The 13,827-nt window shown below is 36.6% G+C and overlaps 1 protein-coding gene across 1 annotated transcript in view; it reads left to right on the plus strand.

The window, feature by feature from the left end:
* Window positions 1–6,960: 6,960 nt before the first annotated feature.
* The window catches only part of LOC140251467 (bifunctional heparan sulfate N-deacetylase/N-sulfotransferase 3), a 125,891-nt gene continuing 119,024 nt past the window's right edge, over window positions 6,961–13,827 (plus strand). Inside the window, exon 1 of the mRNA XM_072335280.1 lies at window positions 6,961–7,031. The gene's annotated coding sequence lies outside the window, so the exon portion shown is untranslated. The remainder of the gene's footprint in view (window positions 7,032–13,827) is intronic.

Here is a 13,827-nt window from a genome sequence, read left to right on the forward strand (position 1 = left end):
GGCACTGCTGAAACAGTATCTTCTCCCTTGTTAATAATAATGCTCATATAATTCTGTTCTGAATAATGGATTAACGATTTTCACCAGCAGCAGGCAGGCCAATGGGTAACTGCAATTTAAAAAGCAGGTTAATAAAACTATATTTAGAGAGTAATAAAAACAGCTGAAATAGAGCTTGAGATGGATTCAGATGCCTTATTAGGCAAGGGATGTCAATAGTCAGTAGAAGAACTTAATCTTTGCTATAGACCTGTAGCTTTGAGATTATAAACTTTATAAAAACTTGCTTAACATTTGATTTATCTAGAGAGTGGTAAAAGGACAAAGAAATAAGAATTTAATAGCACTCTTTATTTTTCTTTCTACCAGTATCCATCTTCGAAAGGAATATTACAGGCTTGCCAAATTAGAGCAAATATTGAGATTATTGAAGGAGCAGCTTCCTGAGAGGATAATCCAGTGATACAGTAGATGATTGTTATGTAAGTGAAATTTTGAATTTACTTACGCATACACATAATGTGGTATAATTGTAATGGCAATCAAGAATTCCACATCAAAGTTATTTTCTACCTGTCATCAGAAAACTGTTTCAAAAATGGACTGTCAGGATATAGTTAACTGCAGAACTAGTTCTACCGACGTCCTTACAACTGCCATCTACCCTGAACTCATGTGTTCATCCTCAAAAGCAGGAACACTTCTAGGATAGTAGGCACTTCAGACAGTTTATTTATCAGAAGAACAAAATCTGTGGAAAATGTTCTGCTTTCTGATGGAGGGGTTGGACATGGAAATAAGAAAATTTCTAAGGTTTTAATGGGTGTTAAGAGAGGAAAACCTGGCTGTGCTGTTTAATGTTTTATGTTAGGTATAGATGAGACATCAGTTTGTTTTTATTCATTTGCACAGTCGTTAATACAAATACTTATGTATCCAGTATTCTTTGAGGGACTGTAGCTGAGTTTTGCTGAACTTTGAAACTTGATGAAGTAAAATGTATAAACCGGGGGAAGAAAGCTGTTTCTGGTTCTGGGATTTATTTTTATCACAGTGAATTCCACATAAATTGAATCTAATAAGGTCTGTTGAAGGAAATAGTGATTCTCCTAAAACATTACAATTGTAAAATAATAGCAAATGCTCTCTGAAGGTACTACTACCGAGTCTAGAGAAAAATGTCTTCTTATGCAAGGTAATCGAGGTAGTAAAGATAATCATCGTTCTTTGAGCGTGAAGTAATAGGGCAAATTTGATGACAAAGGATTGCTAGGAGTCCTTTAAAATAAGTGAAGATTGATCTTTGGATAGAAACTGTGAATTGTGTAAAATTGACTCTGCTAAATACATACTAATCGGTATTTGAATTAGATTTTGTTAATCTTCTACTTAAATAAGTAAGCATAGAGAGAAGCTCGGAACACATTCCTACTTCTCCCTCTAAGAAAAATTAGGAGACTTAATGTCATAATCAAATATATTAGCAAGTAGCATGTAAAAACGTGTTTTCATGCATAGCAAAAAGTTAGGAAGTGTTATATACAAACAGTGCATCACAATAATCAATGATTTTTTTTTCAAGCATTTCGGAGACAGAAAATCACTTGGATTGAAACTGACAGAAAATCACTCAAATTATATGGGAAAAGACACAGAATGCAATTTTGAGTTCTCCTGGTTTCTTCTGCTGTCAGAGAAAATTTTCTAAGAAATCCTCTATTCTGTTAGATGAGATGCAATTAAACAGAATTTGTGTCCTTGTATGGGCTTCTACATATGGGCTTCTTTTTTTCTCAACTCAGTCAACAGTATTCAATATTTGAAGCATAAATGATGTAATTTTTGAAGTTTATATTCTTCTCATGGGTTTTTTTCATACAGTAGACACAACTAAAATTTTAACATTGGGACAGGACAGCTAGAGTTTACTGTAAGATGCACTAAATACTGACTTCAGTAACAAGCTCTAGGTTTGATTCTGAAGTATAAACACCAAAATAAATAATTGGAAGGGATAATTGGAAGTGTTGCTTTTTGCGTCTTGCTTTAGTTTTGTAGGAGAAAGAAATGTCTATTTGGAATCCCAGCTGCTTCTTAAATCTCACTATTCTTTCTCACCATGGCAATAACCATGTTAGTAGTCTGTTTTCTGTTTTCTGTTTTGTTATGGTGTAGCTATTCTAAAAATAAGAAGAATGAACAGAACAATTAATAGTAAAATATGTTTCATTTAACACTTAGTGGAGGAAATATTTTGCTGCACTATAGGTTTTTCAGCTTCTACCTTTACTTATAAAAGTTACCTTGTATTAAGAACTGCATTAGAGCTTATTCAGAATTCTAACCAGGGTGTCTATAAATGGTACTTTACAAATGGTACTTTGCACTGGCGACAAAACTCTGCTTCTTTCAGGCACTTAGCCCCATGAGCATGTAATATTTATTATCTTGAAAATGAAAAGTGATTTGCTTTCTCACAGTAATACAGAACATAAAAAAACTGAAGTTCAGAGTATTCACATGTGCATGTGGAAGGACATTGGCTATAATGAGCTGAGCCTTTGGCCTGCCTGTAGAATGGCAGACTGAATCCCTGTGGGCTTGAGCCTTGTTGATTTCTTGCCTTTAAAGACAATATTTTGCATTGGTTGGTGATTGCCAACAAACATATCAAGGCAGCAGTTCTGATCTCTTTGTGCAAAGGTGAAAGCAATTTCCTAACAGTCTGTTTGCAAGAACAGAGAAAGGCCATTTTAAAATGGCTTCTCTTTCATAGTGAAAGAAATAACAATACCCTGGGGGGAAGAGAAAGGGGTTGGAAACAGCGCTAAGCTCCTGAGAAAAAATAGGGAAAAATATGCACTTATATATTTTTATATACTACACACTACTCTGAAGTATACATACATATATACATATATATAAAACCGGGCTCAATGTCAGAGGCAGATGTTGGTGATATGGCAGTAGAGGCTGAACCTTCCCAATGACAATCCATTACATTCTGTTGCTGTGTGACAGACGGCAGCAGAGGGGCAATCCGACAGAATGGCATCTGACATGGAAGTGTGTGTGAAGCAAAGGTGTGTCATTGAATTCCTCCATGCAGAAAAAAAATGGCACTCATGGACATTTGTGAACATGACTTGATGAACATGTATGGGTTCTTTCTGTGCTAGTAGTCTAAGCAGTATAAAACATTATTGGAAAAGGTGTAAGTCAGGAACAGCAAATTCTAGAATATTCCGAGGAGAGTCAGTCATCTGAGAATTTTAATTCAATGTTACAAGGATATTCTGTTTTTCTTCACAGTAAATGCAACTTGTCTACCATTAGAAAGAAATCAGAAGTACTTTACACTGCTTCTAAGTTCTTTAGCATACCTAAGGCAAAATGCCATTAATTATGTCACAGAATTACTTGTGTGTAACTTCAAAGACACCATAATTTATCAAAAAATGTTTAATGTCTGAACATTCAATATAGTGGTCTGTCTCTTATTAACACTTTATTCAGTAAAAATAAATTTAAAAAAAAATACATTTAGACTGTTTCTCTAGTACAGCCAATTACAGCCAATACTGTTCTTTTATAGTATAGCCACTCAAAACCACTCATCCCCTCACAACAAATGCACTCCTCAAAGTAACTTATTTTTTCTCTATTAAATAGAACAAATTGAGGAACAGCTCATTAACTGCAGAGTACAAGTCGTTAAGTAATTGCAGTGGCCCTTCCTGCCAACTTCTCACAAGTCTTGGCAATATTCAGACTGTCTCACCTTGTCCTCCTCCAGTACTATAAAGTATTAGCAGGAAGCAATATTAACTGGATATGAAGCAATCAAAATATCTTTACCCCTGGGAGTACAGTATTCTTCTCATACTGAACTTCACAGCTGCCACTTAAGATATTGACTTGAAACAAACTTCACAAACAAAAATTGCATCTTAATGAAACCAAGTCGTCAAAATGTTCAAGGAGATAGGTAAATCTTATCCCTAAGAAAAGTAGCTAATGATAATACCATAGGGAAAATAAATAAATAAATAAAAATTGTGCAGAATATATTTCAAAAAGAAGATTGGAGAGACAACAATTCTTCTTTTTTTTTTTTTTTTTTTTTTTTTTTTTTTTTAACAATGTAAGAATACAGTTAAAAAGCCATTTTCTTGGTTCGTATTACAGTGTTCCAGTAGCAAGATTTAGAATCAAGGAAATGATAGAAGCAGCAAAGATTAACCCTGCTGAGCAGCTCTGTCTGCAGAGAAAGAGTTTCAACAGTTATGCCATGGGCTGGTCTTCAAAGCAATTGTAAATTAGCAAGAGAATAATGAAAAGGATTTTTTCATTCTGTTTTCAGTTTGGAGTAGAATCTGAGGGTTTTAGACTCTTTCCTTCAAAGAATGGTAGAACGGCCTGGGTTGAAAAGGACCACAGTGATCATCTCGTTTCAGCCCCTCTGCTATGTGCAGGGTTACCGACCACCAGACCAGGTTGCCCAGAGCCGCATCTAGCTTGGCCTTGAATGCCTCCAGGGATGGGGCATCCACAACCTCCTTGGGCAACCTGTTCCAGTGTGTCACCATCCTCTGTGTGAAAAACTTCCTCCTAATATCTAACCTAAACTCCCCTGTCTAAGTATAAAACCATTGTCCCTAGACCTGTCACTATACAGCCAGCTGAACAGTCATTCCCCCTCCTGTTTATACACTCCCTTCATGTGCTGGAAAGCCACAATGAGGTTTCCCCAGAGTCTTCTGCTCTCCAAGCTAAACAAGCCACGTTCCCTCAACCTTTCCTCATAGGAGAGGTTTTCCAGCCCTCGGATCACCTTAGCAGCCCTCATCTGGACCGGTTCCCGGAGCTCCACTTTCTTCTTGTGCTGGGGGCCCCAGGCCAGGACACAGTACTCCAAATGGGCCCTCACAAGAGCTGAGTAGAGGGGGACAATCACCTCCCTCTCTCTGCTGGCCACCCCTTTTTAATGCAGCCCAGAACACAGTTGGCCTTCTGGGCTGCAAGCCCATACTGCTGGCTCACTCTCAAGTACATCTCATGCTAAATGGAAGTGCTGTGTTACACCAAAGATGCTTGTGTGCGTGTTTTATAGTCCATCTTCTTATATATATCTTCACTCTTGCACTGTGAGAGCAAGCTCATGTCTGAACATACATTCTCAAAGCAATTAGTTACCCACCATATTTTTTATAACTGCAATTGAACTATATATATTTGGTAATGCACTGTTGTGTATATCTTATGCTCCCACCTGTGAGTTGTGTAACAAATAGCTCCAACTCATTTTAAAACCAGGGAATGACTAATGAATTCCATGATGTATGAAATCAGGTTTGTAGTGGTCCGGCTTACACTGTTGAGGCTGCACAGGCCTTCTGTTGATAAAATTGCAGATTTTCCAAGAATAGGGGCAGGCAGGAGATGCTAAGTATTAATAGACTACAAAAAACACCGTACTCAGGAATGAGATTTTCTTCTGTCATCCCAGACAGGAAAACGTATTAGTCATGCTAATGTAAAATACTGCTTGTGATTGCCTTGACGCTGTCCTTTTAAACATTCAGGAAGCTACATCTTCCACACATTCATGTGCAAGTACATTGTGCTGGGTTAGCGCTAGTCAATTAAGCAGTGTGTTGTCAACTTTAGTTAAAGCAACTGGCATAGGCTACTGCTTCACTGAGCAACCTGCATTATACAGAAGTGGTACTTATAAACAGCTCTTCATTGAGATTGTCTTCAGGGTTACACCCAGTCGTTGTATTCTGGGTCTGCTCAGACACCTTCAACATCTTGTGCTCTTTTCATTTAAACCAACCAATCCACCTGCATGTGGGAGCTAGGTACTGTCATTTTCCTTTCCAGCACCAAGTCAGCACTGCTCATGCCACTTGTTTGTCAGGCAAACACAAGATCGATAAACGCAGAGGGAACTGAGAGCTCACCTGAAGTTGCAGTTTCTGGGGAAGATAAGCCAAAATGAAATGTCTGACAGTTGTGTCAGCTTTCCACATTGCGAAATGAATAATTATTCTTTCTCCTTTTAAGTATCTGAAGGGAATGAAAGCTATGTTAAACTGTCAGTCACTTAGATCTTGGCCGTTCATTAAGCAAGAAGAATTAGATGAAGTCAGTAACTTTGTTGCCCTGGGATTGCCTACAGTATTAGCAATTATTTAGGAACATGTCAGCCATTCCTGCCACAAACTGTTTAGCTTGAAGGTCATCAAATCATCAGACCTGTCATCTCTAACCCCAAGCCTTCCTACTTATAGCATTTCTTAAGCTATTATCTGACAAGGTTTTATGAAGCTGTTTGATCTGGAGGAGGCAGAAACTTCTAGACATTATTTCTTGTTCTTTGGAGTTCAAATAACTAAAATATATATTACAATTTTCCTTGTCAACAAGAGTAGGTAGCTAGTTCTTGTACGTTTTTATTCTTATGTTTTTGTTTTTGTTTTTTTTTTTAAATTACTCTGTCGTTTATATGTTCAAAATAGTTGTTTCAAGGAATGCAAAGATAACTGAGGTTTCCCTAAAAGCCAGAACTATATGAACAATAATTTTGCTGAACTTTGATCATAAGGTCTTCCATCCATGTCAGAATGCAGAACATTAACAAAAAACTAAGATAAATAAACATTGACAAACAAATAACAGTTTTTGTTATATTTTTATTGTTTCATATGGATGATAATATGATCATAAATAAATACATAGGGTGCAGCAAACTGTCTACCATTTGTGAAAGTATTCTCCTGTTGTACAGCCTTGCTGTATCATTGTGTCACTTTTTCCTACCAGTTGTTGGTTGAGTGTGCTTTGGTAGAAATAACAGCCCTCCAGTATTTTAAATGGAACAGTGAGCATGAAGATGTGTGTAACTTCCTCTGACAGTGCCAATGACCCTTCCTTCTTCCATGTGTATTTTTACAGATATAAAGTATGCTATTGCCTTTCACGCTCCAGTTTGACCTCAGTCCCTGCTAAATGAAGAAGCTATCACAGTAAGATGATGTGCTTATCTCATTTTTAATGAAAATGAATTAGTGCCACTGACAGTGCTATGACAAACAAAACGATCTAAACTTTTATTCTCATCAGGGGGGATATATTTTACTCATTTTGAAGGGGAAGCTGGTAGGTGGTAAGGCAGCCTTCTCTTTTCCTACAAATGTCTGCTGATACTGATGCTCTTCAGGGTACTTTTATTTACTCCCCAGATATAAAAGATTTCTTACATTGTTTAGTGCCTTAAGTCTTCCTTAGACTAGATAGAGCCATGGTAATATCTTAACTGACTTCATAGTAAAATCTTATGATAAATTAATATCTCAGCATTACTTCTTTGACAAAGATGTGGAGTTCTAGCTCTGCTTTGTGATTGTGAATGCAAATCTGAAGCAAAAGCATAGAAACCATTAATCATATACAACTTCTTCTAGTAAAAAAATCTTAAATATTTAGATTTTTGTAACAATAAAGTTCTTCTGAAAAATACCATTAGCCAAGATACCTTTCCAAGATTTCTCAGTTCTGGTAACCTGATACTCACTATATCTCTTCTGTTTTGTGACTGTATGGGAAACTGTTGATCACAGCCTGAACCTGTGATTAACCATCTGAGACAGGTCTGCTGCAGGAGCTCAGGTGAAGGTAATTCAGCTGCCCTTCTGGGAGGGGTGGAGCTTGGCTCCGCCTCTCCTAGATCTCATTTAAGGGCTGACTACCACTAAGGCAGGGTCTCTTTATAGAGATCACTCCTGTTTAAACATAAAAGCTGGTAATTGCTTTATTGTAATAAGTGTTAAACATTATGGCCTTTAAAACTTCGGAATGCAGAATAAGCAGCTAGATGATTACTGGAATGATTGTTTAGTTTAGGTATAACAAAATAATCTAGAACCCAAATGAGGTCTTACTACCACTAAATTTTATATGCTTAACTTTTTTTTTTTTTTTTTTTTTTTTTTTTAAATGTTATGAGGAGGATCCCTTGAAAAATAAAATTAAAGTGTAGGTTTCCTGTTTTGTTTTGCTTTTTGTCTTTCCTATTGGGGTTTTTCTGTTGTTTACATTTTTCCTGCACAAGAGACATAGTAGGCTTTAAAGAAGTATGTCTTGAAGCAGAATACATAGCACAAGTTTGTTCCATTTTCACTGTGGAAAAAGTTTATCATGCCATTTTTTTGATCTCTACAGATTAATTTTGTGGAGAGATGCAGCCAAAATGTCAGTCAAAGCTTAAGGCAAAGCCAAAAGCAATCCTGATGTGCTAAAAATATAAGAAAATACATAATGCAGATGTTAACCCTTTCAAGTTCAGATTCACTGCCTTATTGAATTACTATAAAGAATTCAGTTTCATTCAGGGTATGTTCTCATACCAGATGTGGCTGGGATGGAGTTAACTTTCTCCACAGTGACGCGAGTGGTGCTATGTTTTACATTTGTGGGTAAAACTGTTAATACCACATTATGTTTTGGCTATTCACATCTACATGGGTCCTTCTAACATCTGACATCTGTACTATAATATATTTCATAAACATTTTCCCTATAACAATGTAGAAATACTTTCTTCCTGTTGGTGGTGTGATTGCACCTACTTTTTCTATGAAAAGGTGATTATGATGTGCTCTTTGACAGAGTATTTCAAGTCATACATCAAATCCCTGAACCTTTTCCTAACCTAAAATCTATGTTTAGCTTTAGGGAAAGAAAACTTGCATGGTAGATGTGTTCATTCATTCACTACTTTTGCTACTTCATTTTACAACACTGAGCTCATCAAGACCTTATTACCTTGTGTTGTTGGGCCATGCTGTCCATCCCTTTCCTCAGATAGCTGTCTATGGCAACCTAAGTTCGGCAGTAGAGATTTGAGGCTGTGTCTTTCATACTGTAATAGGTTCTTATCCAGTTTGCTTTTTCACGGTGTCCTTTGTCACACTATCCCCTTGAAAGAACATGCTGGCTTCAGTGCAACACTGTGATCTGATGATTATTATCTTCTCCACAAGTCACAGACTCCCCTAATGCTTAGCTGTTGAAAAGGGTTGTCAAAAAATGGCTCTTGCAAATGCAGACCTGCTGTAAAAATTACTGGGTTCTCAATGAGCATTTCTTAGTGTTTTATTTTTTTGTAAATAAAAAAAATCTCCCTGAAAGTGAGATAAGAATTGGAATTTTACACCTCTGTCTTGCCTACTCTGCTAATAATTAACATGCTATTGCTTCTCACAAATTGTTCTGTCAGCCATTAGCAGAGTATCAGGAGCCTGTCTCCCTAGTCTGGTACAAAAAGGTTAAAAAAAAAAAAAAAAAAAAAAAAAAAAAAAAAAAAAGTATTTTTCATATTAGTTTGTGTGAATGTAGAAGAGGTTTTCCTCTGATTTGGGATTGATTTCAGTCTTTTCAGCTTCAAGGATGACCAGATTGTCTCTCTGTAAAAGCAGAAAATTATCTGATAAAATGTGAATAAGAATCTGCACAGCTTGGTCTCTAATTACCCAGGTGATTGCACTGCCAATTAGCAGTTCCCAAGCTTAGGTGGCCTTTCTGTCTGTCTGGGCTCACAATGTTTCTAGCTTGTGTGCAAGCAAATACATGCACCTTCAACAATGCACTGTGCCTGACAACTCTTGTTGCAACTGAAGATGCTCTTGCTGATCTTCTTTATCTCTCTGCTTGCTGATACACTGACTGTCTTCAAAAATTCATTTATTTTCAACTAATTTGAAAATAATTTAACAACCCAAACTTTTTTCCTCCAATTTCTGGGGAATTCAAGTTGATCACCAAAAAAGTAGACATCTGATTTGTAAATAGTTCTTGGATTTTTTTGCAAAAATAACTTGGAGAGAGAGTGGTAGCATTAAATTATTAGAGATGGCAAAGCTTACTGTAATAAATTACTCTGTATGCTGATTAAGGATGATTGATGTGTCCTACTCATGTTCTGATTTTCTGATGGTATCGGCAATAAAAAGCATGGAGGCCCTATTTTAATCATAAGAATTGCATAAGTATATAAGAATACTTAAGCGATGCAGATCCTGTAAGTAAGTGTAATAGTTACATCAGTGCTTTCAAAGTAAGAACATTTTTACAGATGTATCATTAAAAGAACAAAACATCAGTAGTACAGCAACAAAATTTTCGGCCTTAAATATAATTCAATTCAATTACAGATACAATGTAACTTGTATTTCCAGTTTTCTGGCTGTATGACTACATTCCCTGTGTTGTTATTTTAAAATCTTGGTTGTAATACCTAATTGTCAGATAGATGAGTTAAAGCAGCAAGAACTGATTTCACCTTGCTTTTACAAAGTATTGAGAACAGTGAACTACAATAGATATTTTATGATTTTTAATTTAATTTCTCAAGAATTAATTTAGTCTTCCTGGCAGTGAATTAACAAAATATTGCTACTTGGTTTGTGGGCTGACTAATTAACCAAGTAGCTTTAACAAAGTGTATGTATTTGTATAGTAGTTTAAGACATTTCTCAGTCTGATGACAGTAATTGTAACCTCTGTGCACATGCACAGGTTCTCTCCCTTTTACAAGAGGTTTCCAGAGGACTAGAGAGCAGTAATGAGGATGTATGTGATGTGAACAAAGCTGACTGTACAGAAATTATTGTGGGATTTTATGTATTTATTTGTTTTTAAAAATCTGAGGGAATTTATATTCATTACTATTAGACATTTGTGTCAGAACTGAAAAATGGCACTAGAGTCATTGATTTCTCTAATGGCCACTTGAGTGCAGTTATATCAAGAAAGGAAAAACCCAAATCAGAAGCCTTAAGTGAAGGTGAAAAGACTGAGTTCTTTGATTCATTGGCAATCTCCTTCAAATCTGCCATGCACTGCAAAGAATAGGAATTTGATGCCTTTTGTTTACAGGAGAACATGATAACCAGTGTCTGGACAAAATACAAATAGAAGTGAAGCAACACAGATAAATTCACAGAGTGTAAACTTGCTGACAAGCCCCTGTGGGGCTGTAGGCATGTCTTGCTAAGTAGGCTGATAATGGGGATACAAGATCTTGACTAGGAAGTCGAAAGAGACCAGATATTTAATAAGGGCTGAAATTCTTGCCAAGATGTCCAATTTGGAAACAGATGGGCGGGGGGGGTGGGGGGGTGGGGGGGGTGGAATACAGGAAATGAACTGAGCCAGTTTTTACCCTTTAATACTGTTTATAATGAATAACTTATTGTGACTTTGAAGTGTTGCCTGTGTTGGATTATTCTAAGTAGATGTGTCTTTAGACTTCATAAACATGTTGAAAATAGTGATGGAGCATTGTTGGATGTTGATTTCTCCCTGGATTAAAATGAGAGAGTGCAAAAACACCTGGTTGCCATTAGCCTTGTAAAGTAAACCAAGCAATTATTTCCAGAAGAATTCTGAATTTGATTTATTATTTTTTTTTAACAGAAAACAAACAAAAAGAGGTGAGTTTGTTGTCTCTTGCTATTAAGACATGCTACAGGTAGCATTAATGTATAGTTGAGATCATTCTTTAGTGCCAAGCTCTTACAGGTCACATCTGGAGTAAAAAGAATCTCTTGTACTCATTGCAGGCCTAAGCAGCCTGAGAGAAAGTTCTCAGTATCGTGGTCTTGAATGATAATTCAGAAAAAATAATCAGGAGAATCAAGTTTAAACTCTGATCTGTTTCTCTTCTTACTGTAAGCAACTTTTAATGTTCAAGTATCAGAATGGCCATATACTCTGTGTGTAACTAGTTTGTTGAACAGACAGCTGCCTGAATTACCAGAAAACATTGTTTAAAGAAAATGTTCTTTGTGAACTCCGGTAATCTGGTGCTTAATTACCAAACAATGCAATTAGGAAATTGTAATAGGAAAACTGACTTTGGTCTGTAAGATGTGCCTGCAGTATCCGTGTGCTGACAGAAGCATGGCAGATACCCTAAGTGGCTTTAGAAAAGCAAACATGGATTAAATGTTGTAAAGTGAAGTAAGGAGTGGGAAGAATTACATGAGGAAAAAACTCAACAGATAATCTTCCAGAGTGGCCTCGGAGTCCATCTCTCTGGACAGAGTATACCACAGGTATTTTTAGCCTGTTTGCCTTGATTATCTTCCAGAGTAAGCCTTGTTATAGAGGACAGATGGGAGAAGGACGATGCTTATATGTTCTGTATCATAGCATGTACAAGATCATGGAAGATCAGTGTTTAGTTGTATCAAAAAAATCATAAGAATGAGAAAGTAATTATCAAATAAAAAAACTAATGAGGCATCTCTTCTGCAAGGACACTGGGCATCTGAAATATGATCTCCATGACTTTTTGTGGCTTTAGCTAGATAGTAAGTTGAGGAAGTTAGGTTACACTGCTGTGTTACTTGGTTTGTTTGTTTTCAAGAATAAGGACAGTTCCATCGTAAGAAGGTGTGATGAAATGACCTGTCCTCCAAAACCTGGACAGAGGTGTTTATGCAGTAGGCCATATGATTTAAGATGGATTATGCCTCTAAATGCCTTCACCTGACTGTGGATTACCTCACCCCTATTTGCAGGTGTGGAGCTTTTATACTGTCCTGTTTTGTCACTTTGTATTGCTGTTCAGGACAGTAAGGAGCGGGAGTGTTTGGGGCATTTTTTTCTGCCTTTATAATGCTAATTTGGGATTCAGAGAATCCAGAGGGCTTTCACTAGGTTTGTACAGGAGCTCTCCAGTCATAAGGTGACTTTCCCATGGCGGAACATACCAATGAAACCTCCAATAAAGCATCTTCTCTGATGCAGTTTCCCAGCCTGACTGTTTGATGCCTTAGTGCTTATGAGAGGTTTATAACATCTGTTACCTTTCCTTTGGCAGTAATCAATACCATGAAATGTGTGTGGAGGTGGGGATTAACTTTGCCATTTTGCCATCCTTAGGCTGTGAAGGGGGGTATTCATGACATCCTTCCTGGTACTTTTAGTTTACAGTAATAATAAGAAATGAGTTAGTCCTAAAAAAAGATCTAGAATTATAATTAAAATCAAATATAATACTTCCTGCAGCAGAACTGAACAGTGGCGTTTTCTGTTCCCATGATATATCCTAAGTAATAACACTGAGCCTTTGTATATAGATAGATGGGAAACTTCCTGTGTATGATAGAGGAAAATATGTGGTTGTTCATACTTTCATCTTACGAAGAGGAACCAAAAGAGAAACATAGTTCAAGCAAAGTTATCCAGTCAGCCTTTATCTTCTATGTGGAAGATGCAGTCTTTCTGTCTGAGGGATAATTGGACACCAGATGACAAAGCAAGTGAATTTTTATCAAAGGGGTGAGGAATAAAGACTTTGGTCTGTAGCTGTGCCCAATTCTGTTCTGTTTACAGTAAAAAGAGCAATGCCTTACCTTTGACATGACCTTTTTAATATTTATGTTGCAGATAACTAGTATAGCAACGCGGTAGAAAAAGACATAAAGATTCTCCTGATCAGGAGATAAAAATGACCAAGTTGTGAAATAACAATATCTGAATCAATTTTGCACCAATTTATAACAGCTTAGGGAAATGAAAATGGAAAACAGACAAACAGCATTTAAGTCTTGTTAACAAATTATACCCCTCATTCGCTCTCAACTTTTCTTCAGTTTCAGGCATATTGAATACATAAGAAGTGAACACAGTTCTCGTCTCATAAATAAGTTCTGAAACAAAAATCTGTGGAGGTCTATAGGGAGTATTTACATAGCTGTTGTATAAACCAGCAGTACAGATGAAGATTAAGTGTTGTATCTATAACCTCAGACT

Source organism: Excalfactoria chinensis, chromosome 4 (assembly GCF_039878825.1).
Source record: "Excalfactoria chinensis isolate bCotChi1 chromosome 4, bCotChi1.hap2, whole genome shotgun sequence".
Classification (NCBI taxonomy): domain Eukaryota; kingdom Metazoa; phylum Chordata; class Aves; order Galliformes; family Phasianidae; genus Excalfactoria; species Excalfactoria chinensis.